Source organism: Ambystoma mexicanum, chromosome 7p (assembly GCF_040938575.1).
Source record: "Ambystoma mexicanum isolate Mex_15411 chromosome 7p, UKY_AmexF1_1, whole genome shotgun sequence".
Lineage (NCBI taxonomy): Eukaryota > Metazoa > Chordata > Amphibia > Caudata > Ambystomatidae > Ambystoma > Ambystoma mexicanum.
The window spans coordinates 160,243,829-160,269,569 of NC_090939.1; the positions used below are offsets into that span (position 1 = coordinate 160,243,829).

Genomic DNA, 25,741 nt, shown 5'->3' on the forward strand with positions numbered 1-25,741 from the left:
GCATGGTATCAAAGTATGACACTGACACACTCGGTACAATTAGTAAAATCTTTATTGAAGTTTCTGGGGTTGGAAAAACTCCTACTTTGCCCTATAACTAGGATAGGAGTAGTCTCGACCATCAAAAAGTCCTAGTTGAATTAAAATGACCAATGCTTACAAAATCAAATGCCTGCCGTATCTCTTGTACAAAAAGTGTATAAAGGAGAAATGTATGCAAAGGAAAAATCAGTGTTCAAAAGAATAAATGTGGCTGAATCAGCTCTCCTCCCCACGTTAGACCACACAGAGTAAGGCGGTCTGGACCACACAGAGTAAGGCGGCCCCTGGCTTGGGTTTTCAACACAATAAACAGTTCCAAAATGTGTATCGAGGCCCGCCTGACCTTCCGCATTAAAGTCTCTTTCCAGACTTCCAAATAATGTTTCAACAAAAAGTTCACGTAGGTCCCCCTCTGTCCAGACCTTTCACAACAAAGGGCCTCATTACGAGTCCGGCAGTAACCGTGCCTGAATTTCCGGCAGGTTACTGCCGGACTCGTATTACCATTCCGCCTCTGTGAATCCCGGAATTACCGGGGCATTACGACCCCGGTGACCCAGGAATTCCTGAGGCGGAATTCGGTAAATCCCCATTCCCATTGAGTCGCATAGGACTCAATGGGGAAGTGGAAACACCGGCACCATCTAGTGATGGTGCCGGTGTTTCCACTTCCGCCTGCACGCGGGGGGTGTTATACCCGCCAGGTCAGACCTGGCGGGAATGACACCTCCGCCTGCAGAACTCGAGATCACCCGGTCCGGAAAAAATGGTGGCGGCGGGTTTACCGCCACCGTTATTTCCAGACCTGGTGACTCCTAATGAGGCCCAAGTTTACATAGGTCCCCCTCTGTTGGGCTCAGACCTCTTCAGGACGAAGTTCAACAAAACTTGTAAGGGGCTCCCTTCCCCAAGCTTATTACACTTCGGGTTTCCCACAGTCGGGCTCGGACTGTTTTTGAATGTCAAAGTCTTTCAAATGTGCGTGGCTTTCTTTACTGACCTCCGCAGGCACTTCGACTCAAAGTTCAAGGTTCAACTTTCAATCTCCCCTTCTCTAGGAGTTCATTTTGATTTCTTCTTTTTTTGCAATTCATTCACTTTATCGTTACAAACAATGCACTTTTCACTGCGACTTTCGAGTGTAATACTGCCTTTTGTCAGACCACCCCATTACTCAGTCGAACTGATTTCAGAGCTGGCCGCACATATTTTTCTTTAACTGAGCGTCCCTGCGGGCGCTCTTTTCGACAGGGGTGCCCGTTCTTTACTATGTTTCACTGCAGATCTTGGTGCCTCACGTGCGTTGCCGAGCTTGTTAGCGGGCGTGCTCCCTACAGCTCTGTGTTCCACGTGCTTGTGTGTGGTCCACATATTCCTTTTTAACTGGCAGATCTGCCAACATTCTGAAGCCCATGGGAGGGAGATTTTAACCACAGAAATTCAGAGAATGTATTGTACCCATAAGACTGCATTGGAGTTATAACTATTTTAGGCGGGAGACGGTAAAACATTACACTTTTGTTAATTGAAAAATCGGAAGGCTCCTGCCTAAATCAGGAGGGTTGGCATGTATGAATTGAGCTTCCATGTAGGCTCTCTTCTTGGCAGGGATCCCCGCTCCTTATCCCGCATCCGGTAGGTGCGCGGCTACTTCCACAGCCTATTGTCTCTACTGCTGCTCTTATATTCCGAAGGGCGTTGCAGCGGCTACTTGGGGGTATTTCTGTACACAACTCTTCGACAGAGGTCTTACGGGTTTACTACAGGTAGAACGTTTTATAGACCACACATGCTGATTTGTGTGGCCTTACTGTGGTGCCTTCCATTTTATTCCTCACTAATAGAGCCACTTGACACAACAATGGTTTTCTCCCAACGCATCTTGTCCATGGATGCCGACTTTTGGGGGCGAGATTTGTTTTATTTTGCACTTACTGAATCCTTCGCTCTAATGCTGCAAAGGTTAGCATGATTTTTATAACAAGTTTTATATACCTTTAAAGTTGTTGGTTAAAACATGGGATAGCATAATGCTTTGCGCTTCATTCATGAGAACAGTACAAGCAACGCTTTCTGGATGTAAGATACAATGCATCGAAATTACAACTATTACAGGCAATCCTTCCATGCAAATGTGTTTTCACATACATTGCCATCTGGCAAATGGTGTCCATGTCCAAAAGGTGCATTATATCAGAATGACAATTTTAAATCGATGTTAACGACTTAAAATCTGCCCAAAAGAGGGCAGAGAGGTGTGTCCTAATGCATGCCCATTCAAGCCACGGCCTCACAGCAAACCATGATGCTCCCCTTGGCACCAATGTGCTGTGATTTGAAATAAAGCGCAGGCCTGCTCGCTGAGAATGGAAACGTGTGCCACTTACGGAATACCTGCATAAATTGGAGTAAAACCAGCTACCATTGGATGTAAGGGTTAGGAGAAGTGAATATAAAGCAATAAATGTCGGGGCTGGCAGGGTGCCATTTCAAAAACATGTTTTGGAGCCCATTTACCTACAGCTATGAAAAACTGTCCATAGAACGATGGGGTGCTTAAATTATAATGGAGTCCAAAGAATGCAGCAAGGGGGTTAATAGCTGCAGATTATCGTGGACAGGCCGCCAGCAGGGAGCTGAAAAACTAAATTACTACTGAAAAGCTACTAATCGCTCTGTCATTGGTGTGGTAATGTAGAAGAAATCGAGTTGAAATCGGAGTAAAAATGCAACAAGGTGATAAGGTTGCTGGACACTGCAAGAGGCCAGAGGGAGCTGATGGCTTGAACACACCAGCAAAGGCAAGCTGTTACTTGTGCGCTGTAAAGTATACATTTAATTTCCTGAATTAAAGGACCATGTTGCTGTGCCATAGCCTGCCAACATGGGACCCACTTGAGGGTAGCAGCTAATTTTAACAGAAAATCCCAAATGTCCCCAAAGCTGTCCCTTAGAAGAATATTTGGTCATTAAAGTAAAATTTGTGTGTTCGTTTTTTTTAATTATATTTTTGTTTTTAGTTGAAATACAACTTTTACAAAAAAGATTTCATCGCTTAAAACCAGCATCAACATTAATTCTTACACGAGTTTATACTAATCTTTAAATAACACATAAAATTAGTCCAGCTAAATACAGATCTTTAAAAAGACCTACTTACATCTTCGGTATATTTCCATTTACAATTGATTTCATTAGATCATTTGCCGTTCACTTTTTTAAGATTTCCAATTTTCAAAGATATTTAACCAAATCCAAATTTAGCTGTAATTACTGAGCATCAAGTATCAGTAACTAAAAATCATTAACTGAAAGATAACAATAATAACACAGATGTTTTTATAGATATTCTGTTTGAATCTCTTTTAAGGCGGAGGATGCTGTCACTATATGTTAAAGCGTCTCTCTGCTCTTGCTTCATACAATATCTGCAGGATGCATCAATACTTCAGAAGAGCGGGCAGCTAATAAGGACTTTGTGTGGCATAAATTAAATCTGATTCTCATAATATCAGGTCTAAAAGATTTGTAGGGATATTCTTAAGCTTTTTGTGTGGGGAAATTGCCATTCCTGGATACTTTCTACTGTAGGTATTGTGCTCTGGTGTTAATCCAGTCATAGACCCACTATTTTGATTTTGCTTTTGTGGGATTAGCTATCAGGAGATCTAAACTTATGTTTGCTAGTTGCATGAGTTTTATACAATTTTTTTCCCCATTTGGCAAGTGGTTTACTACCCTCACATGCACTATCGACCGATGCAAGTAAGGAGGTTTGGTACCTCCCTTTGGTTTTACACTTAGCATACAGTGGGCCTCATTACGACCCTGGCGATATGGAGTTAACAGCGCCGTAAAAGGGGCCGGCGCCGTTAACCCCGTACCGCCTCATTACGAGGGCCCCTCGCGGGACCTGGTAAGTAACGCCTGGTCAAACCAGGCGTGCTTACCGGGTCCCGCGAGGGGAAGACGGAGCAAACAACGGGCCAACTCGTAATGGCCCGTTGTTTGCTCCCTCTCCCATTCAGCCCTATGGGGGCTGAAATGGGAATGGGGAAGGACCGGGACTGGGTCCTTGGAGGGAGGAATTACCGGGCCTTCCGAACTCATTCCGTGGACCCGGACGCGATTTTGGCAGCAGCCATGCCGCCAATAGCGGCATGGCTACCGCTGAGGTCGTAATGAGGGCCAGTATTTTAGCATTCCAATTTGCCATAACGCCCATTGATAACCGGCCCAATTCATATCTCACTAGTACAATCAGAAATGATTTTGGTATAAGAATTAATGTTTTCCAAAAATATACTTCAAGGAGGGACCAATCTGGTTGAGTCTCGGGGGTCTTCGTATGAGCCCCATAGGTTAGTACTGGTATCACTTTACCTTTATAATACTTAATGATTGGTAGATCTGAATATGTGCCATACTTAGCATGGAGTACTCTGCAATGGGATGCTGAAGCGTGTGCCTTAAGTTTAAGATCAATATGGTAAGGTGTTTCATTCTTGGAGTCACTGGGGGCTATTACGACTTTAGTCCAAAGTCGTGTCCGGGTCCAGGTCCTCAGAATGGGGATTTACCGGGTCATTCCAACCTTGGAGACCCGGTAGGTCCCCATTCTGAAAACCATTCCCCATTCCCATTGGAGCCCCCATAGGGCTCAATGGGAATGGGGAAGGAGCTAATAACGGGCCCGCAAATAGCAGGCCCGTTATTAGCTCCCTGGTCCCTTAGCGGCTCCAGCTAAGGGCGGCTGGTAAAAGCAGCCAGCCTTAGTGGGACCCGCTAAGGAACCTCGGAATGCAGCGGTAAGGGGTTAGCGGCACCGGCATCCTTACCGGTGCCGTTAACCCCTTACCGCCAGCCTCGTAATGAGGCCCACTAACTAACTGCCCCAAGTATTTATACTCCTGAGTGGTTGTTAAACTGGCCCCATTCACCATCCAATTGAATACTGGTTTAAGCATCTTGGTGTTGCACTGCCACTTCACAATATTGAATTTTGACACATTTACTGCCAGTTCACAACTGTTTGCATAGTTCGATAGATGTTCTAATTGCCTTTGAAGGCCCAATGGTGTACAGTCGGTGATGACCAGATCATCTGCATAAAAATGATGGGTAAGCCGATGGCTTCACACCTTTGGAAGGAAAGAATGTGATTTTCGGAATATATGGTTCATCTCCCTAATATAAAGAGCGTGGGCGCAAATATGCATCCCTGATTTAACCCGCGATTTGTGGCTATCGGTAAAGATAACAGGCCTTGATGCGTCAATTTAACCTGGATGGAGGTTTCTGAGTAATACTGTTGTGTCATCAATAATATATAATTTGGGCAGCCGGCCTTTGCTAATTTCACCCACAGTATTTTCTGAGATATGGAGTCGAAAACGACTTTAAAATCAATGAATGCTCAGTAAAGCGGTGAGTTTGTTGATTGTGCTTGCTTTTTCAGAGCAGCTAGTAATATCAAATTTACGGCGGTTCCCATCCCTGCTATAAAACCTGGTTGATGAGGATCGGTCCTCCTTGCAGTTATCAGCCACTTGTTGAGATCTTTTAGTATGATCCTTGCGTACAGCTTACCCTGAATATCGAGCAGCCCTAGGTGGCAGTAGTTTGCCGCTAGTTGCCTGTCTTCTAGACCAGGACTATCATAAAAAATGTTCACAATAGTGGTATAAGCCCCGTGATTTTGATCCTATTGAATATTATATAGAATATGCTAGATGTTTCTTGAGGGTAGCATTTGAAAGCCCGTCTGGGCTGGGAGCACGAGAGGTGCCCAGTTTTTGGATTAAAAGTTTTATGTCCAATTGGTCAAATTTTGAGTTAATTTGTCCTGGCAGGAGTTTTGGGACCACCAATATATGATCTGGATCCGTCTAGAAGGTGCTAATAAACTTTCCAATCACCTTCGGACACTCAATTCAACGTGTCGCCACTTAATTTTTTTGGTAAGCGCAACTAGCATAGATTCATTCTCGCTCTGTTTTATCATTGCTCTGTGGCTGTGAACAGAATTACGATACTTGGTGCGCAGTTTGAGAAAATTAGCCGGATACTCAGTTGCCAGCACTTTTGGTTGTATGATGTCTCTTAAGAGATTTGTTTTTGCATCTGTAAGAGTTGGATCATAATGATGTTTATGTTGATACTGTACTGTGCATCCTTGTTTTTGGATTGTATAGTAAGTTTGCAATAGTTCAGTATAATCACATCTGTCAGTAGAAGATAATGCATTTACATTTCTTCTCAATTTGCCTTCCATATCATTGAGCATATGGGGATACCATGTTAATATATTTCTCCCTTCGTGATAGTTACTTGATGGCCATAATTTTGGCGAATAGGCGACTCTAATCCCTTAAGGTTTATCTGTAGTATATATCATGGTCACTTAGATCGGTTTTAATGATTTTAAAGTCAACCACAAGCAACAGTACGTGGGATGATATATATGCATAGTTTGATTATGGCAGTAGAGTTGCCTCGTCTCCATGTTGGATTTGGGGGGTTGTCAGCCTTGCATGATCTATTTAGCATGACCACGCCACGTTCTACCATTAGAGTTTTCCATCTGTTTACTATTGTCTGTGTTTTGGTTTTTGTTTCTAAACATGACATATTTAGATCCCCTGCTATCAGGATAGTAAAGGGCTCAGGGTCTCATGCAATTGTATCCAGCATTAGTGCTATATGCCTGAAAAATAAATCATCCTCCATCGAAGATGGATTACAATATATATTCAGGATAGCAATATTATTGGATAGTTCTAAATTTGCATTTTCTATCACCAGCTTAACCAGCTGCAGACCTGGATGTGGAGACAACCACTGTGTAAGTTTAGCATTAATCTCTTTTTTTAATTGCCACAAGTAATCCAGCCATTGGACAGCCTAATCGCTGTTGCTGGCAGAAATGCACGCAATTTTGTGGCTAGGACAAACTGGGCAATCAAGTAACCAGGTTTCCTGTAATATTAAGATTTTATGAGGATAGATGAAAGGCAAGTTTTGGATCCACTAGATGGATGAATTCCCTCGTATTCCAGCTTGCAATTTTAAGAATAGGCAGCTTCGTTTTAATTCGTCTCTAGAGATTCAAGTGGTTTATTTGCTGCTCCTGCAGGGTCTGCCATAGCCAAGCCCATGATATCTGGGGCTCCTTTTTCGGGTTTCACCAGCTTCTCTCAGTTGTGACAGAAGAGCTATTGTTGATATTTCATGGCTCTGCCTTCCGGGCTGGTGAAGCACTTGCGAAGCTTACCAATCTAGGTTGTGTGGTGATTTACGATTTCTTTATACTGCTGCTCTTTGGAAATTTAGCTATTTGTATTGAATTAGAAATTGCCAATTTTATTCCTTTTTTCTCTAGGTCAAATCTCTCCCTCCATATGCGCTCTTTTACTATTTGAGATGGAACTCTTATGTTTACAGTGTCTAACTTCTGTGTTTTAAGGAATTGTATCGATTGGATATCATGGGATTTTACTCTGTTTAAGGTTTTAAACCCGCTGAAGAGTGCTGGTGTTCTGTTTCTATTCGGGTACGGATTGTTTCTTTTCCTACCTAACATCTGTAGGGTAATGAATTCCTGGTCTTCTTTAGAGAGTGCTTTGGTGACACCTGGTACAGAGTTTTTTTGATTATTAGAACTTGCTAAGTGATATGCAGGGAGTGCTTGAGTTAACAGGTGTGAGCGGTACACTGGTAGACTGAGTCTTCAGAGTTGAACGGGGTACTAAGGCCCTGTCATGCTCTTTAGCTATGTCCTGTTTCAGCGTGATGGAAAATGAAGGGCCCCACTTGATGTTATTTGGGATCATCTGCCTCTTTTGCTCCAAGGTCTGAAAGCTGACACTAGTCACCATAGGGTCTTCAGAATATTCCTGATCAGAACATACTGCCAGTGGTACGTCCAAGGTGGCCTCCTTCGTATCATCATTCAGCGTAGTTGTTGAATATGTAGAAAAATGTAAACAATCAGATTCAGACACTGGAGCCGAACAATCAATAGAAGTGGTGTTTATTGAGCACTGGGCAGTGCCCTTAAGTTGTTTCATTTTAGCCACAGCAACCTTTGCCGTAGGGAGTCGAAATTGCGTTAATAAAGGTCTTTGTGTTGCAATTTACAGCAGATGCTTATTGTTTTATTTTTATTTTTTTATTTTTTTGGGTTGAACAGCTCAGTTTTGCAAAGCTTCCGGGTCTTTAATTTGTCTGTTTTCCTCTCTTTCTTTTCGATAGCTTTTGGAAGACTTCATATAGAAGTTCAGATAGCGCCGCTTCTTGACTAGCATTTGGTTCTAACGCCAATATTTCCTCAGTAGGTTGTGATGTGGAAGTTTTTGTTTGTTTGTTTATTATTTATAGGGCGCCCTAAACCCTTAGGTAACTGGGCGCACAGCATAACAAGATTACTTATAGCTTGGTTACATTTGCATAGATAAGTATATACAGGTGCATATAAAGTTACAGTTACATAGTTACAGGTATATACATAGTTACAGGTATATACATGTACATGGCTAGCTACAGTAATAATTACAGTTTGCATAGTTACAGGTATGTGCATGGGTAATAATCGTTAGTGCATGATTGCTGGGTGAGACAAAAAGAGGAGAGAGCGAGCATGTGTGGCTATGGTTTATTGGTCTTTGTGACGTAGCCAGTTGCGGGTGTTACGCCTAAAGCTGTCATAGGATTGGTCTCTTCTTAACTCGACTGGTAACGCATTCCATTGCTGAGCTGCTTTTACTGGGAAGCTATTTCCACCTGTTTTTTGTAGGTGGAATCCTGGAATTTGGAGACAGTAGGAGTTGACTGTTCTAGTTGGGCATGTACAGGGTTTTCTGGTTATTCTTTCCTTCAGGTATGGTGGTGCTGCGTTATTTAGGCATTTGGTTTTAAACCTTCCAATATCACATAATTTCCCATACATGCAGGCAGCCACATCGAAGGATCATCTTTCGCGCCTGTGGGCGTCGCTGTATCTAGTGGTGTTGGATATATTATCTGAACGGGCCCCCACAGATCTCACAATTGTGGGGTTAACTTCATAAGCCGATGGCACATTTAACTGTATCACTGCTGGTGACAACTGGTCAATTCTTAAGGTTTTATGCCACTGCTGAGCAGACCCTATTATGGTGTCTAATTTCTGATCCATCTTTGCTAAAAGCTCCTGTTGTAAGTAGGATTTGTTATCTAGCGCTTCATAGAGAAGTATCAATGTATGAATACTATTGTTTATTGCATTTAATAAGGTGACATTATTAATGGGTTGTAAAGCTGCCATTTCAAATGATGAATGAGAGTGGGCTGCACAATTGATCAATTGTACAAGCAGAGGTGTTGGGATACAGCACTGGATATTGTGACAGATTTGGGCTATGAGATGGTCCATAAGCCTCAGCTTGAGTTTCAAATCCGACATTCTCAGCCATTGGCAACAGCTGACTATTTAGGGGCACATAGTTTATGGGTGACCCTGCTTGCATAAATGGAGCATTACACATATTGCCGTTATGTGACGGTTCTTTCACGGAAACTGGGGTGGGTAAGAGGGCGGGTATATCCCTGCTCTCCACGCCAGGCAAAAGTGAGCCCTTAGCTAGTGGTTTACAGGGAGATAGCTGCGCCTTCAATGCCGTGGCCTTAAAAGCTTGCCAATACAACAATGGCAACTCCTGTGAAAGTACGGCATGTTCTAATACATTATGAGAAGCTAGCGGGTGTAAAACAACTTTGCCTACATTAGCTGTTAAAACCAAAAAAACAGGGAACTTTTCTGTAATATCACTGTCTGACCTCCGCGACCTGTATTTTGATTGCAATTTTTAAAGATGTTGCATTGGTGTGTCCAAAAAACGGAGACAAAGAGTTCCCCTACTCCGTTTATAAAGGTAAAAGTGTACTTTATGCACAGACCCAATTACTGCGCCATAGTAACAGATATGTTCCAGAACACTATTTCTTGTTATATTGAGAGGTTTTTATTGGTGGCCCATATGATGAAGGGCCACCAATATAAACCTATCAATACAGCAAGAAATAGTATTCCAGAACATATCTGTTACTATGGCGCAGTAATTGGGTGTGTGCATAAAGTACACTTTTACATTAGATGTTAGTTCAGACACCTGGGTAAAACCATTTGTCAGGGCCCTTGGGGATTTACAAGGTGCTCAAGCAGATCTGCGTCCGAGATTGTTTTTGAAAAATCTTCTGCACGGGCTAGTTGAACTTGTGTTCGTAGTCTCGTTTACTCCGCTTATGGCATTAACTTTGCTCGCATTCGTTGGAACGTAGACATTCTAAGTGTCTGAGCCCAGAGATTTCGACAACTTTGGTCACTTGCTAGCCACCATGGTTCCCAGTCTCCGCGATACCCTTCTTCTGCAAGGCAAATACCTCGTGTTTGATGTTTTAAAGGAGTTACCAATTGAATAATCCAAAGGTGCTCCACCAAGCAGCAACAGGGAGAATCCGGCTACTGTCGACAGCGTCCCTCAGCAGAACAGCACTCCAGAGGCACTCCCACGAGTTTGTGTTTTCGCACACTCGTTACGAGGGCCTCAAAGAGGCCTTTCAATTCAGAAAGCCTATGATTCTGCTGCACCTGTTCGAGGGTGGCAAATCCTTGCCTGGATCCTTCGACCTCTGCAGGGGCATTGATGATTTTTCTGTTTGATAACTTTTTTGTTTTTCTCGGGGTTTGTGTGTGTACATGTCTGAGGCCTTCCTGACCATGAGAGGCCATTTCGCATATATACACAATGCTGTACATGTGCCCAATCACACCTGCATTCCTTTAACCCCTCCCATCTTGCTTCTTACAATTTCCCTCCATCCTCCCACCGCTATCCTCGATCTACTATCCACTATCGATTCTCCCTATAGCTTTTCCCATTGCCACTCCTTCCTTTCACCCTCTCCATCCCTCAAATGCTAATGTTGCCTCCCTTTGCTCCTTACATCTCTCCAACTCGCACTCTGTCTCCCTCCCTAATCTCTTTCTATCTCTCCACAAATTATTTCCTGATTCCTCCCTCATTCTTCCTTGCCCACCCCTTCCCAAACCTATTCACCCATGCTTGTTCTCTTCCCTCCTACTCTCCACATTTCTATCTCTAGCCTATGCTGGTAAGCCTATGCCGGTAAAATAGCTCAGTGGGTGGAGCGCTCGCTGCTGGGATCTGAGTGTGATCTGCAAGTCGCAGGTTTGAATCCTGGCAAGGCCAACTCAGCCTTTCATCTTTCTGAGGTCGATAAATGAGTACCAATTTCGGTTGGGTGATATTGTATGCAAATATGTGCTCTGTAAAGCTCTTTGGATAAAGGCGCTTTATAAATAACACATCATTATAATTAATCCTTGCCCTTCCTCCCCCTCTTTGTTTCCATGTTTTCACCGACCGTCGTCTTTCCTTTCTTCCCCTTCTTCTCTCCATATTTCCCTCTCGTCCATTCCTCTCTGCCAGTCTCTTAGGCAGCTGGACGCTCTGGTTGCGCACAGCGGTCCACGGCAGGTCCATTAACACGCCGAGTTATCTTATTGAGTTTGAGTAAGTGGCCTCAGTTTTAAAACAGCCAGGGGCATGTTACCCAGGAGACGGTGGGGGGCTGACCCGCCACTTAAGAGTGAGAGGGAGACGAAGACCATCACAAAATCACAGGGGCGAGTGGAATGGGAGGTAGATGAAGGAGTCCAAGCAAAAGAAAGGGTTGACGGGTGAGATGGCTGGAAAAAAGATTCAGAAGGAAAGAGAAAGTCAAAGTGAAATGCAAGAAAAAGTAAACAAAGAGAAAAAAGTAAGGGATGGCAAAAGGAGAATGACTAGCGCAACATGTCAGCTGTCCCCACGGTGAAGGCTCGGGTGATGATGAGGCGGCCTTCCCACGTGCTCGTTTTGCAAGATGCATGCCAACATTTCACCAACACCCAGGACAGCAGGAGAGGACTCAGAAGAGTGTAGTCGCAGCTTACTTGCCTTTTGAGACTGCCTTTCCTCGATCCAGATGGTTTGTGATTTTCGTTTTTGGTCGCACTTGCAAAGATCCCCCATGCAAATACTAATATAATCTTCACTGGGTCAAAATTACACTCCTCCCTCCGTTGTTCAAGGAGAACGGCGCAGCTTTCCCCTTTGGCCCTGTCTACTTGACACCTGTGCTCTTGTCTCAGCATGCTTGTTGGAGGTCTTAAAGTGGCAAGATTTATTGGAAAGGGGGAGATCCTTTCAATTACAGAGCAGGGTAGATTGTTTTGTTTGTGTTCATAAAAGGTGCAGGGACAGGATTTCATTAAAAAGAAGGATCCCTTGTTTTGCTGCTCGTAGACATGTGGTTGGAGGGGTAGCACCCCCACTCTGCATTCGTCTTACAATACTATAATTATTTAGTATTTAGCTTGACCCAGGGCCAAGTTAAACATTTTCAAGGAGTAACCAGGTGCCACTCGGTGGCTGTTCTTAGACTTTGGCCTCCCTTCATGATTAGGTTTACAGAATGGCCTGCTCCTGTATTGCTCACACTATCCACTATCCTCCTTCTCCTTCCAGCGTAGCTGTGTTAAGAGCACCGAAGCCTCTCCAGAAGTTGGTACTCCTTCATCGGGACAGTATTAGACTTCTAATTAAAGGAAGACCAGGAGGGCTGTGCATTATCGAGAATATGGTTAACTCCCCTTTTGCTACATTTCCTGGGTTCCTTTATTCCCTACTGCTTGTTCTGAAAGAGAGGGTGCTATTTATCATTTCAGTAGAGTGACAGTCGGCGCGCCAGTTCCTATAGGAACATCAAGACGAGGGCTCAGTCCTCCGCCCTGTAGGTAATTACTTCATGTATCCAGTCCTGTGCACAGTAGGCAATTTATTGATGCAAATAGATTCTTACTGGAAGATTATGCGTAGCAGGATTGCCCTTTGCTTACATTTGTGTGGTGTTTTTTAGAGACAGTATTTTCCATTTGTATTGTTAACCAAATCTTTCTGTTCTCTATCCACTACCAGAGACATGTTTGTTGACGGTATGATTATAGAGCATTTTAGTTTCCCATTCTTGTCTTTCCTCGCCATTAGAACTTTCGCGAGGGTGTATGGCATGGGGGAGCTTGGAGGTGTTGTTCATGTATTTCTCTCTCTGCAACCCTGCATCTTCTCATTTCCTCAGTGCATAAGGTGTATTGTGGGAGATAGTTATGGGGCAACAATGAATGCATGGAATTTGTTTCCCCTCGCCCCAATCAGTAGCGCTACACTAATATATCTGTTGGTAAAATTCAATATAGCCCTGTCTGTGAACCATATTATACCACTTTTGTCCCTCACCCTTTAGCAATAGGTAAGCCAAGAATCGGGCCAGTGTGCAGAAACAATATATATTTATTAATAAATAGGAAAAGTCAATATTGCACAAAATCACAAGACACACCACCTAACTCTCTGGCACCGAAAACAAAGCTTCAATACAAACATGTTAAACACAATTTGCTTTTGTGTTAGCTAAAAATCTCAGAACCTTTTGCACAACAACATACTCAGTTTTCATTTCAGGTCTGATGTAAACAGTAAAAAATAAACACTTCAAAGACTTTTGGTCACTCACAACATCCCCTGATGTAAATAATTATGCAGCACCTTGAAACATCAGAGGACCCATATGCTTGGCAATATACTTGCAGGGGTTTTGATTTAAATAACATGCAACACTTTTCTGTTGGTAAAAAAGAATTTAACATAAGCAGCTGTCTTTATTATGATCTCCTTGCACACTTTGTGGTTCCAGTAGTGTTCTAACACAACAAACATTTAAGAACAAAATACTTTATTTATTTAATGCGCTCACAGCCAACAAAGGCCAACATTCAGATATCAATTACACCAAATTACATTCATTTTACATCAGGTCATTAAAACATCAAACTAATTATTTAAAACAAAGTGCCAACAGTTTGAATAAGATAGATAAAACAAGCTCATAAAACCTCATCATGTGAAACATAAGTTTCTGATCGTTTCCATGAAGCAGAGAGTGCCATGTATTGTACATGTTTACATTATTACTTCTATTATCATACCCTTTCAAATATTTAGTTCTTAAAAAGAGAAGTCTCTCACAATGACATAAAATATGTTCTGCAGATTCTATTACTGAGGTACCACATAGTCTGCAAAATCTTGTGTGTTTTACCATACCCAGTTTCCCACCCATGATCTCCATTGCATCTTGCATGTTAAATTTAAAGAGGAGATAATGTCTAACGGTATTACGATCTGTGAATGCGCTTGATATGAAGGTTTAGTCATATCTTTCGACCAACACTCCAAGAAGAGTCCACTATTGGGTTTAGTTGCGGGATTGGTCACATCACGTTCTCTGCCAAAATCAAATATTGCTTCTTTAAGCAGCCGTTTAACCTTAGCACGGGTAAGTTGCAGCCATAGCTCTGCTTTGTCTTTGGCCCATCTGAGATACACCAAGCGACACATAGCTATAACAATAGAATTCAACTGCTACATGGTTGTATCATAACTTTTCATCAATTGTACAATGAAGGTTTAATTGTTTAAAGTGCACAGTTTCACTTATATTATTGCATTCTTATATTCTAAAAAGTCGGTGGCACACATAAAATCACATTTTAGTAACCAAAATTCTCGAGATAAAAATGTAGGCATTATAAATAAAATCCTAAGCAATTTTGCTTCAAACCGATTAATTTCTCTAATAAAACCAGTACCCCAAATTTCAGCAGCATAGAGTAAACAAGGTAAGATTTTAGAAGAGTATAGCAGCAATATGGTGTTAACAGAAAAGCCTCCTTGTTGACCAATAAACTTGCTCAATGACATAACAATCTTCATACATTTCATTTTCGTGTCATTCCAATGTTGTTTCCAGCTAAGCTTTTGATCAATTGTCACACCCAGGTATCTATGGCTAGTAGATCGATAACTTTTTATTTTACCCAAGAAAGCAATGATTTTGGTTTTACTAATATTTAAGCAATATGACCCCAGCGGCGGGGGCATTACTTGAGTCGGTAATGCCCCCGCCGCGGGGGTCATATTGCTATTAGTACCCAGGTCCGCAATATATGCGTGACCGGGGCACTAAAAGCATTTTTATCTGTCCCGAAAAGCCGCTGCGTTTCCGGAAAGAAAAAATAAATAAATAAAAAGACCAAGAAAATGGCTGCCGGGAAAGGGAAAACAGGAGTCCATTTTCTCTTTCCATGGCGGCCTTCGGGAGCGGACGCGCTGGGAACACAAGTGCACACTACACACAACACAAGTGTTCCCAGCGCGTCCGCTCCCGAAAAGCAGACGGTAAGTGGGGTGGGGTAGGAAGGAGGGAGGGAAGGGAAAAAAAAACCTTACCTGAGACTACAGCGGGGGGCGAAGGCAGCCTCTCAGCCGTGGGGAGGCTCGGAGCGGGGCTGGCCCTCCTTCGAGCCTCCTCATTGGCTGAGGAGCTGCCATGCCCCCCCCGCCGAGGACGAGGCCGCTGGAATCCCAGCCGAGAATCGAAGGATTCTCGTCCGGGTAAGGACCCGGCAAGAGCCAATCAGAATGCGTGTTGCATTCTCCTTGCCTCTCGCCGGGTACTAATAATACTTAAGCCATTCAATTCAGCAAAATGTTCCAGAGCCTTAAATTTAATCTGTAAACCTATGGGAGTGTAATCGAACAACAAGAGGTTGTCAACATAGCCCAACTATCCTAATCTCTCAGTGCCTAATTTGATATAATTTGTAACTATCACATATAGGTCCTCCAGGAGGTCAGCAAGGTACAAGTCGCTGCTAAAAAAATAAAATAAAATAAGATGGTTACAAGGCTGGGAGAACTATTAAATCCAAGAGCTGAGGAGCAGGATTTGGAGCATGTGGGGCATTTTAAGGCTGGGGAAAAGGCATAGACACAGAGAAATTGGAATAGTATCAACTCCAGTGAAATAGCTCTAGCTGGCGGCGTAAATGTATTGTCATTATCATTGAATATCGCATTGTTGATGTTGTTGTGCATTCTCACAAAAAGTTCATAAAATATCTTATGAAAAAAATAAAATGCAGCCTTGCTTGACTCCTCGCAGTGTTGTTACTGAATGGGATAATTTCCCTTCATTATCCAGGCATACTCTTACCGAGGTATCAGTGTAAAGTAGTTGGATCATACTTGGATACTTAAATATTTTTTAATATATGGAACCCTTTCTCCTTCACCACTATGCAATGAAAAATCTCTCTTCTATCTGGAGAGCATGTTTTTTTAAATCAGTTTCTTCACTCTGTTTAACTTGGCAAGACACTTTTCTGACCCAGCATAAACCCAGACAATCAGTTTACCATTTGGAACCCTTCTGCTTTAATGCAGGGTCTGGGGAATGGTGAACAGTAGGGACTTTTGTTTTTAAATGCAACCTCCCCACAAACCCACATTAGGGAATTTTGAGGTTGGTAAAAAGTATGGAAGTGGTCCCAAAATTACTTTATATGACTATTGCGTTATTCACACTGGGGGAGATGTTCTCGATTTCAAACTTCCACATGTGATTTGGATATATGCGGAATTAATTAAACGATTACTTGGTAAGAAAATGGTAGTGATCTACTTGTGTATGCCACCCAATAAATAAATGGAATGTATTAATTCAAACAGATCCCTAAAATACTTGGTTCTGTTGGTCAAGAGTACTTGCATTGAACATCTGGGTTTTGTGCTGAGGAAAAGCCATCAAGCCTCGTGGATCATCTTATGGGAAAGGACCGGAACATAGTCAAACTCCAGCATCTATCCTTGTATTTGCCTCTCCTGGTTATGGATACCCAGCCTCTGTCTCTTTTTCTGGTTTTCCTCTTGCGCCTTCTGTTTCCAAGCAATGTTGGTTCTCTAGCAATTTTTCAGCAGTTCCCACTCGGATCATTTCAGACAGCTCTCCCCCTTTTAGTCAGCTTTTCATTCTGCACAGACAACTCTCATTTTGGCAAGAGACACTTTTTCCCATTGTGCGTCTCCTTTTAAATGCCTAATCGCACCCCAAGATATTGAAATGATCAGGTGCCATTTTATTGGCTCTTGGCTCAGAATCTACTGTCCTTCGCTTTTCCCAGATTGGTTCCTTTTAGTTACCAGGTTCCATTCTTGTGAGTTTAACTTCACCCCTTGAAATGCATTTCTGAGCAACTTCATTTATCAACTTTACATCTTCAACATAACTTTCAGTTTACAAAAAGAGTCTGAATTGGTCTTATCATGCAGAACGTAATACACTGTCTCATTTCGGCACGTGATTGCAGGTGCGAATTGCAGATTTATTTGATTTCTTCCAAAAATATAGCTATAATCATCATGGGATTTTTCAGACCAATATCTAATTTAATAAGCTGCCGTCGCCCGACTCTCCACGCAACAACTTTTTCTAGGAAGCTACAATCCCATTTTAGCTGGTAACCTTGGTTCCCTAGGTCAGTTTGGGGGGTGCGGGGGTGGGTTGTACTATCAGATGGGGCTTTTCATAAGCTTTTTGAGCATATTTGAACCATTTTTGAGAAAATCGACAATTATGATTTCCCCATAGCATCTATGGTACTCAAGTCATATGCATAATTTTAACTTTTACACATCACCTTTCTTTTTTTCAAGCGTAGATGTCAGTGTGGGCCATCTGCTTCTTTGCTGACCCTGCCTGCTATAAAACTACATTCTTTCTCCCAGGGCTAATGGAAACTCTGTGCTCTTATCTATGAAAGCATAGAGGATTGCTCTACCCCCTCACTCCTGTGACAGTCTCCTGTAACATGTCAATTGCCATTATGCTCGGGAAGAGACCTCAAATGGAATTTTTATTCTGACTATTATTCAGAGTTCACCTCCATATGCTGGGTCTTTTGCTTGGTCAGTGTTGGTCAACTAACCCACTATAAACTTTGGTCAGGCACAATCCCTGACCATTTCCTGGCTTGCAGAAGCTTAAACAAGATTTTTCAGATAGAGGGCGGCAGTGCTTGATACTTGGATCTGATGTGGGGGACGGCTTCTTTGGTTGTTCAGCACAGGCTGAAGCCAGTTCTCATGAACAGAAACGAGTAGTTTTAAAATGCATGTTTATTCCATTACATGGTGCCTGCTTTCATGTCTTGTATCACACCTGATACATTTTGCTTCCATCTTCATTCTCGCAGCTAATTTAAAATGTTCTGTAGCCACCAGTTTCCTTATCGTATGCCTTTGAATTCACGTTTGCAGTGTAGTTTCATATTTAAAAGGTTTGTTGTTTCAAGCTGCAGAATGCACACATTAAATGAACTGCTGGCCTTTAATCTGCCAGTCACCAGTGTGTGTTGAACATTCCTGCACCATTGGGCCAAATGTTTAGCCAGATGTAGTTCTCTGGATTCTGGAGCTGAAAATATGCTCAGCAGTATTTTCTGAGGGCACTGGTATTATGATCAACTCATGTTGCCCGCATGGTGGGGCAGAAGGATATGACATGCATGCATTAAAAGTGCAAATGAAAATGAAAATTTGACCTGCCGTATAACTGTGTCTCAAACAACTATAGATACTCCTCACATGTTGAATGTAACATTATGCCTATGCCTTAAACTTGCATAATCTGAAGCCTCTGGTCTTGACATAGAATGACTAATCTCCTCACTATCGTGAATAGGGATTGATTTTCCATGTAAAGACATTGAAGCGCATATTATCCTTCTTTCCCTTTCTCCCTCCCTATCTGGTTTTTTCAAAGGGTATGCTGAATGTTGAGATGAAAGACCTATGGGTGTTGTCCCAGTCTAAAGCTCCTTGACGCAAGGTTCAATCATATTTGTCCCTGCTACATTTCATAATGGCATAGCTCAGTACAATTCAAAGGTTATGAAGGCTATGCCCCCTCTTTCAGAACTTTAGTATTTATTTTACAATAGTTCACGATTTTAGGTGTTGGCATTCACAAAACACCATGTAATAAAGCATTCGCTCCATTCTTTCCCTTCTCCCCTTTGTTTTTTTTGCTATGGTGTGGGTTTTCCATTTATTGGTGTTTTCCCCCTCCCAAGTGTTGCATTCTGCTGTTGCACACATTGAAGAGCTTACAAACTCCAGCATATATATCCAACAATTCTGTTCACCGGTCACCAATACTTCCTGTCTGTAGGCCATACTAGGGGAGGAGAGTTAAAATAGAAAGCAGAGGTTTGGCTGGGGTGATCAACTGGGGAGTTGGTAAAAATGATTCATGTGAACCTTCTCTTTATTTTATTTGGCTAGAAGTGCTCTCTTAACAAATAAGGATGCTGTGATTCATAGTTGGGGATTCCTTTATGCAAGATCTTCAGGTGTGCAATTGACATTTTCAAGAAATGCTCTGTTTCATCACATTGAGATGATTCTTATCCAAATGTATGCAATCTGAAAGGACGCCCTCAAAATTGCCCTTCCACTGGCTAGTGATTGACATTTGGCGAGTAAGAAATGTGTTTTGGGACGTGGGGCGACTCTTGGATAATGTGAAGCAAGACTTCTAGAGAAGATCTAGGAGGGAGAGGATCGAGCAGAGTGAGAAAGAGAAGGCAGCAAGGCGTAACATGTGAGGAGCCAGACAGTAGACTAGGAGAGAAGCTGGAAAGGAATGTGTGGGGTCAGGGAGCGAGCAGGGGGAAGCTGAAAGAGATCTCTGGTGGAAGAAGACTAGAAGAGTGAGAAAACGGAGAAAATATCCTGGAAACTGGGAAAGGGAGTCGAGCTGTGCCAGGGATGTGGTCTGGCCTTAATCTGGATGGATGGGGCCACAGCAAAGGCCTGATTTGAAGCAATGGGACCAAAACTAGAGAAGATTATTCAGCCTATTTTGAGAGTGGATAATTCCAAGAACATGTGGGTGGGATGGGCAAGTGAAAATGCCCTGTGGGGCCACCGGTTGTAGTGTCTGATTCCTGATCTACACTCCCACCCTCACCAACCACTCACATCAGACTACCTAGGTACTGCTTTTGTGGTACCTGGTAGCCGAGTCGAGCATGGCCTTGGCGACACCTGCACCAGCCAAGAAAGATGTGTTGGGAGTCGATTAAAAACCCAATGGCTATTTGATGTGCCAGTAAGATGAGCACCAAGATCCTAAAGAGTGTATAAGATTCTATGGGAGTGCTAACTTGATTTTCCTGACCCCATAACTGTTGGTCCACTGGAATCTCCATTTTAATAACAAGAGTAAGAGTGACTACAAATTTGTATTTTTGCTCCTTCAGCCATCGTGCTACTTGCATCATTTTGCTTTGTTGGGGAGAAGTTGGACCCCCACCAGGGCTTCTGAGAGTCCCAGCTATGAAAGGCCCCAACACCTCCCATTTTGCCCAAAGAAATGCAGCAGAGTTCCAAGCAAGCAGCAACATGTTCCAAACTGCGTTTATTTATGGGCAGCAAAAAAAACATGCAGAGGGCTTCATGCACAGCGAAAATCCAGGCACCGTCCCCCCCTGGGCTGGCTTGCAAGCCAGCTTTGTAACACACTGCAGGCTGACATCACAGAATTGGACCACCTCCCAGAAACCTATCTCATCCTGAGATTTGCTGCTAAACTGATAGGTAGCCTATAGTGCCCTTACAGGACGCCTGATCATTGGACCTCTGGACTTTGGCGTCAGTGGGCTGGTTTAACTGCACCACCCCCATTACCTAATTCTAAAATTGTTGCATTGTGAATTTGGTCCCATTTAGTTTTAGCTTGAACAGGCTTTTCGCTCCTGGGCCTTCAGCGTTCATTGGCCAGAGCTGAACCATTCTTGTTACAATTATGTTTCAAATGATGTGTGGGTCTTTGCGAAAATGTCTTTCGTTCTCAGAGAAAAAACACTGGGCCCTGGATGTTCTGCTCTGACTTACTCATATTTGTGAAGAATTAAAAATGCTTGTCTGCCAGAGTTCACTGTCGTTCAAGGAAAGGAATCTTATCTTACTGTAAGACCTTGGGCTGCTGCTGGGTTTGCGAGGCGCATTGCTGAAGTCGGCACGAATCCCCGCTGCGGCTGGTGTTCAGTGAGACAAATGTACTTGGCTGTAATTTTCCTAAAACATGGCTTTACACTGTGCCATTAGATCAGGTTAATTCATATAAACATCTGCAAGCCTTTAAACGGGAATTCTTGTGTTTTGTAGATTCTGGTATTGCTGCATTGAGGCTAATGTAGCATGTAGGTTGCAATGTTGGTGAAGTGGGTGTCTTTCAGCATATTTGTCACCCATGCGCGCACTGGATCCTGGTGCAATGCTGAGTGCGCTCCTTATTCTTCCTGCTGTTCTGTCTGTTGATGTGCCTGGGGTGACAGGAGTTTGATCTCGATTTTCCCTCTTCAGCTTTATTTTAGTTTTTTCATATGGCCCTGTTTACAAGAAAATTTGTTATCACAACTAGGATATTGGGTTGCAAATCAATGACATTCATGGAAATAAATTGGGAGATCAAATTGTTAACCATAGCATTTTGCACAGTCCATTACTACATCTGTTTTTATTCTAATCTCTCAAGAAGTGAAACTTTAGGTTTATGCGACATTTTGGTTGCAGCGTGAAAGCGATGAAACCCCACTAATTTGTTTTGTAATGCAACAATCACTCGCCAAATGCTGTCATAAAACAACCATGACTTGACCATCCCCTGGTCTACTGCAACACAAATGACGTGCTTACCCACAATTTGTACATGACAAAAGCAACAAAAAGAGCCAAGGAAATTAAGTTGTACCCTAGACGGTTTAGTAACTTTTCATCCATTTTCATGGTGGGCATTTTTGGGAGGAGAGGGGTACCCACACACATAATGGTAAGATCATATTTTCATGGGCAACATCCCAGTGGGACATCAAAAGCAATCCATGGCTGTGCACAAGCTATAATTACTTTGAGAGCACGGATTGGAGAGTTGGCTTGGTTTGGGTTTTGTGCTGCAACATGAGCGTGCCTTTACCAAGAGTTTCACTTTTGATAGCTCTGCACTTATGGTTAAGTTAGACTCTCCATAGGAAGAGCACTTTTTCAAATTCTTATAACAGACCCTGTTTGAAAAAGCTGCATGAACTGAGAGGAGACAGGAATGAGACACGGAAACAGAGGTTTGTCTAGAAACCTTTATTTGAAATAATAAACCAGTTGTAAAATGCCTCACTATACCTGATCTCGGCGGTATTTCCCTTCCTCAATCAAAATTAAATGGGTCTGTCCTTCCTCAAGATGTCCAAAGCAAACCTCCTGTGTCCGAAATCCTATTCTGGCCCTCACACTCTAAAACTAACTCTAAGGTGCAAAGGACATTGTTTCTGGATCTCATGGTGCACACAACACAAAGATGTAAATCCAACCAAAAAGTTCCAAGTGGATAAATGTTCACAGTTCCAGGGAATGGCTCCCTTCCCCAGATCCCACAACAACAAAAGTTCCAACAAAGAATAATCAAGCTCCTTCTCCGTTCTGGGGAATGACTCCCTTCCCAGGGTTTTCTCTTCTGGTTTTAGCTAGTGTAAAATCCTAAGGGCATGTGACTTACCAGGGATTCTCTTCTTTTCTGTATTACAATTTAGGTGCGGTCCCACACTTGCAGGTTTCCTGATATCCTCTCCTGCCAAGCTCTCCTTCACTCTTATAGCATTTCACAACTTCAAAGGCATGTGTCTTCTTTGAGATTCTCTTTCCTTCTGTAAACACTTCAGACTTAGCCTTTTCACACATTTGACTCTGCTTGGTATACTCTCCTGCCAGGACTTTAACAAAGTTACTTGTTATCACTTTTATTCACCTGGAGAATTCTCCTGCCAGGACTTTCACACAATTACTTTTCCCTTTTATCCATGAAACAATATTAGCTCAACGTTGCTTTATCGTTCCTTGCTTAACCAGGTTTGTTTCAATAGCTCTTTTTCATACAATGAGCTTTTGCTGCTCTTCAAAGTCAAATCATATTTATTTGAATTTCTTTCTTAGTTCTGTCTCTTTCAGGATATGGGCTCAGCAACCCGTTTGTGGCATGGCTTACATGTATGTAAACCTCTTCACGTTGTTCCTGCTTTGTTTCTATGAAGCGGTGCACACTTTTAGGCAACCCGGTAACCCTTCTGCCTTGTCTGGGCTTACCTGGTGATTGTAGTGTCCCTCACGCTTCTCAGCTTCGTGTTCCTCCATGTTGCTGGCTCAGCATTGCGCCCCGTTAGCCACTGCAACCTCGCTGTATCCTTCTGTTATGTGGTTCCCGCTGCCTTGCGCTCTCGTTCGGCAGACTGACTGTATTCCTGTTTCCTCTTCTACTGTTTGGATCAGCCTCAACACTGTTTTCCACATAGTCCTCTTCCCCAGCGTACTGTTCGGTATCCTTGCAAGTGACTGTGCAGCTCAGCGTCTACAGCTCTCGCTGCTTGCTGTCAGTTCTTCTGGTTTTAAACTTCCTGGCATGATTGAATAATCTCCAAAGATTAAACCGCTGTGTGGGTTTACCTGTCTTAATTATTCTGTCCCTTTTCCTCATCTCAGTGGTTACCATATCGTTATTTATATGATGTTGTGGAAGCTGGAATGAGATCTTATTGGCAGTGATCATTACAGCTCCCTACCTCTTCCTCGTCTCAGTAATTGATATACTGGCCTTTGTGTCACTTTGGGGAATACTAAGAGTGGGTCTGGTAAGTGATTGTGGGAGAGTGTAGCAGTATGCCATTAAGGCCTGAGGGATGGCGGGGGACACCTGCACAAGGGAATGGGTGGTATGTGATTTCCTCTGCTGATGTCCTGCCATTCCCCTGAGGGTCGCCTCTCTCCAGGTGGTCCTCCCTCATAAAGCCACCTTCCCGGTTGAGGATCAGATAGTGGCTTCCGTCTCCGGACCACTTAGGGAGAGACTACCTCTGGGAAAGCAGTGATGACATAATTTGATTTTTATTTATATAGCACACAAATTGAACCAGAGGCTTATGGGCGCTAGACACACAGTTACAAAGGCAAAACACAAAACTGAATCCACACAATTTCATTACAACTAAAAACATATTGTCTAGAATAATTCTAAAGTAGAAGGACAGTTCCCAGAGTTTTACAGCGACTCGGGAACAAATAATAATTTAGCATTTATATAGCACTACGAACCCTCAATTATCTGCTTATTATTACCCACAGTGTGTGGTGCTCATTTATCGACCTCTGAAGGATGAAAGGCTGAGTTTGGCCCTGCCGGGATTCAAACCTGCATCAGCAGGCTCTGCACAGATGTCAAAGCAAGCGCTCTACTCGCTGTGCTATCGGACTGGACAAAGGTAGATTAATCTGTCCGCATCCTACCATGACAGTCATCATTGTTGTCTGTAGTCCACTCCATGATTTGTGTCCACCTTAGGTATTAGAGATCCTGTATTCTGATACATCCGGACCCCGTTCGTGTGTTTGTAAACAATGGAAAACCTTATTTCTTAAAGATTATTTCGATTACCAATGTACGGGTCTATTAACACAATATAACATTTGTGTGGTCCAAAATACACTCCCTTTGGTTAGAGTTGTTGAATCCCTGGCATGCTAAGATCCTTATTATAAAGTACCTTCTCCATCGATGTAGCCTCGATGTTCCTGTGATGAGTCTTGGTATGCCTGGTTAATATAAGCTTCGGTTTACCACCAGTCACAACTTTAGCCGACAATTTTGACAAATCCTGCTTCACAGAGGTCAGCTGGATATTGCCTCCCAACCCATCCCCAGTAGGGTCTTCAGGATCTGTATTATTATTTGTTCATCACAACTGTCTCACAAAAATAAACCGCTAACAACTGAATATTTTTAATCACCCAACCCCCTTAGATCCGGGGGGAGGAGTTGTGGTGGGAATTGAAGTTGTTGTAGTGGTCCCAAAACTTGTGATTCCAAAACAGATTCTCATTGGCTAATTTTAGCTCTCCACGACAGCAAAAACTTGCCAAGAGAAGCTTGTAACTGGTCTTACCTCCCGTCGTTTGTGGGTTTGTGAACATTTCCCCAGAGTGTTTTTTTAATTAATAAATCAAATTAATCTGTTTGGTATATATTAAGCTTTCTGACTTGTCTGCAGCATGACTCAACACCATAGGTACATGGTGTGGGTGTCCCTACTGTATTTTGCCACCGTTTTTCCAAGATCTTTTTCAAGCACGTTGTCGGTCTCTCGTCGTTGGAACATCAAGCATGCCTTCACAATGAAACATAACCGCATTCGCACGGACACGACCCAGGCCCATTCACCTGCATAACTCCATAAGCACTACTCAACTACACACACCCAAAGCACGCATCACCTCATCCAAAAGAATACAGCTGAGGCGCATGCAAAATTCAGGCCAGCCGTTCACATAATCTGACCATTTTGACTACCCCACCCCTCTGACAATTTGTGAATTCACCTATTCTTTCACGTGATCACTATGGGTTGCTGCTAGGCACCTAGTCACTCCCGACCCACCTTCGAACTGGCTAAAATCTTCACCTCTTACATCTTCTGAAGAGCATTAAAACCCACCGATCTTCGAGGCCATACCGATGGAAGTAGGCGCTATAGAAGTTTCATATAACTTTGGAAAGCAGCATAGTTATGATGACCATAGAAAGAGGCTCAAGCGGGCACCAAAGAGTGGTAAATGGCTGCAAACATGGAACAAAATAAAACAATGATCACAAAGCC

The 25,741-nt window shown here is 42.9% G+C and overlaps 1 protein-coding gene across 8 annotated transcripts in view; it reads left to right on the plus strand.

Moving 5' to 3' along the window:
- LOC138525778 (OX-2 membrane glycoprotein-like) overlaps window positions 1–25,741 on the plus strand; it is a 313,688-nt gene that overhangs the window by 116,401 nt on the left and 171,546 nt on the right. The gene's annotated exons all lie outside the window — the stretch shown is intronic.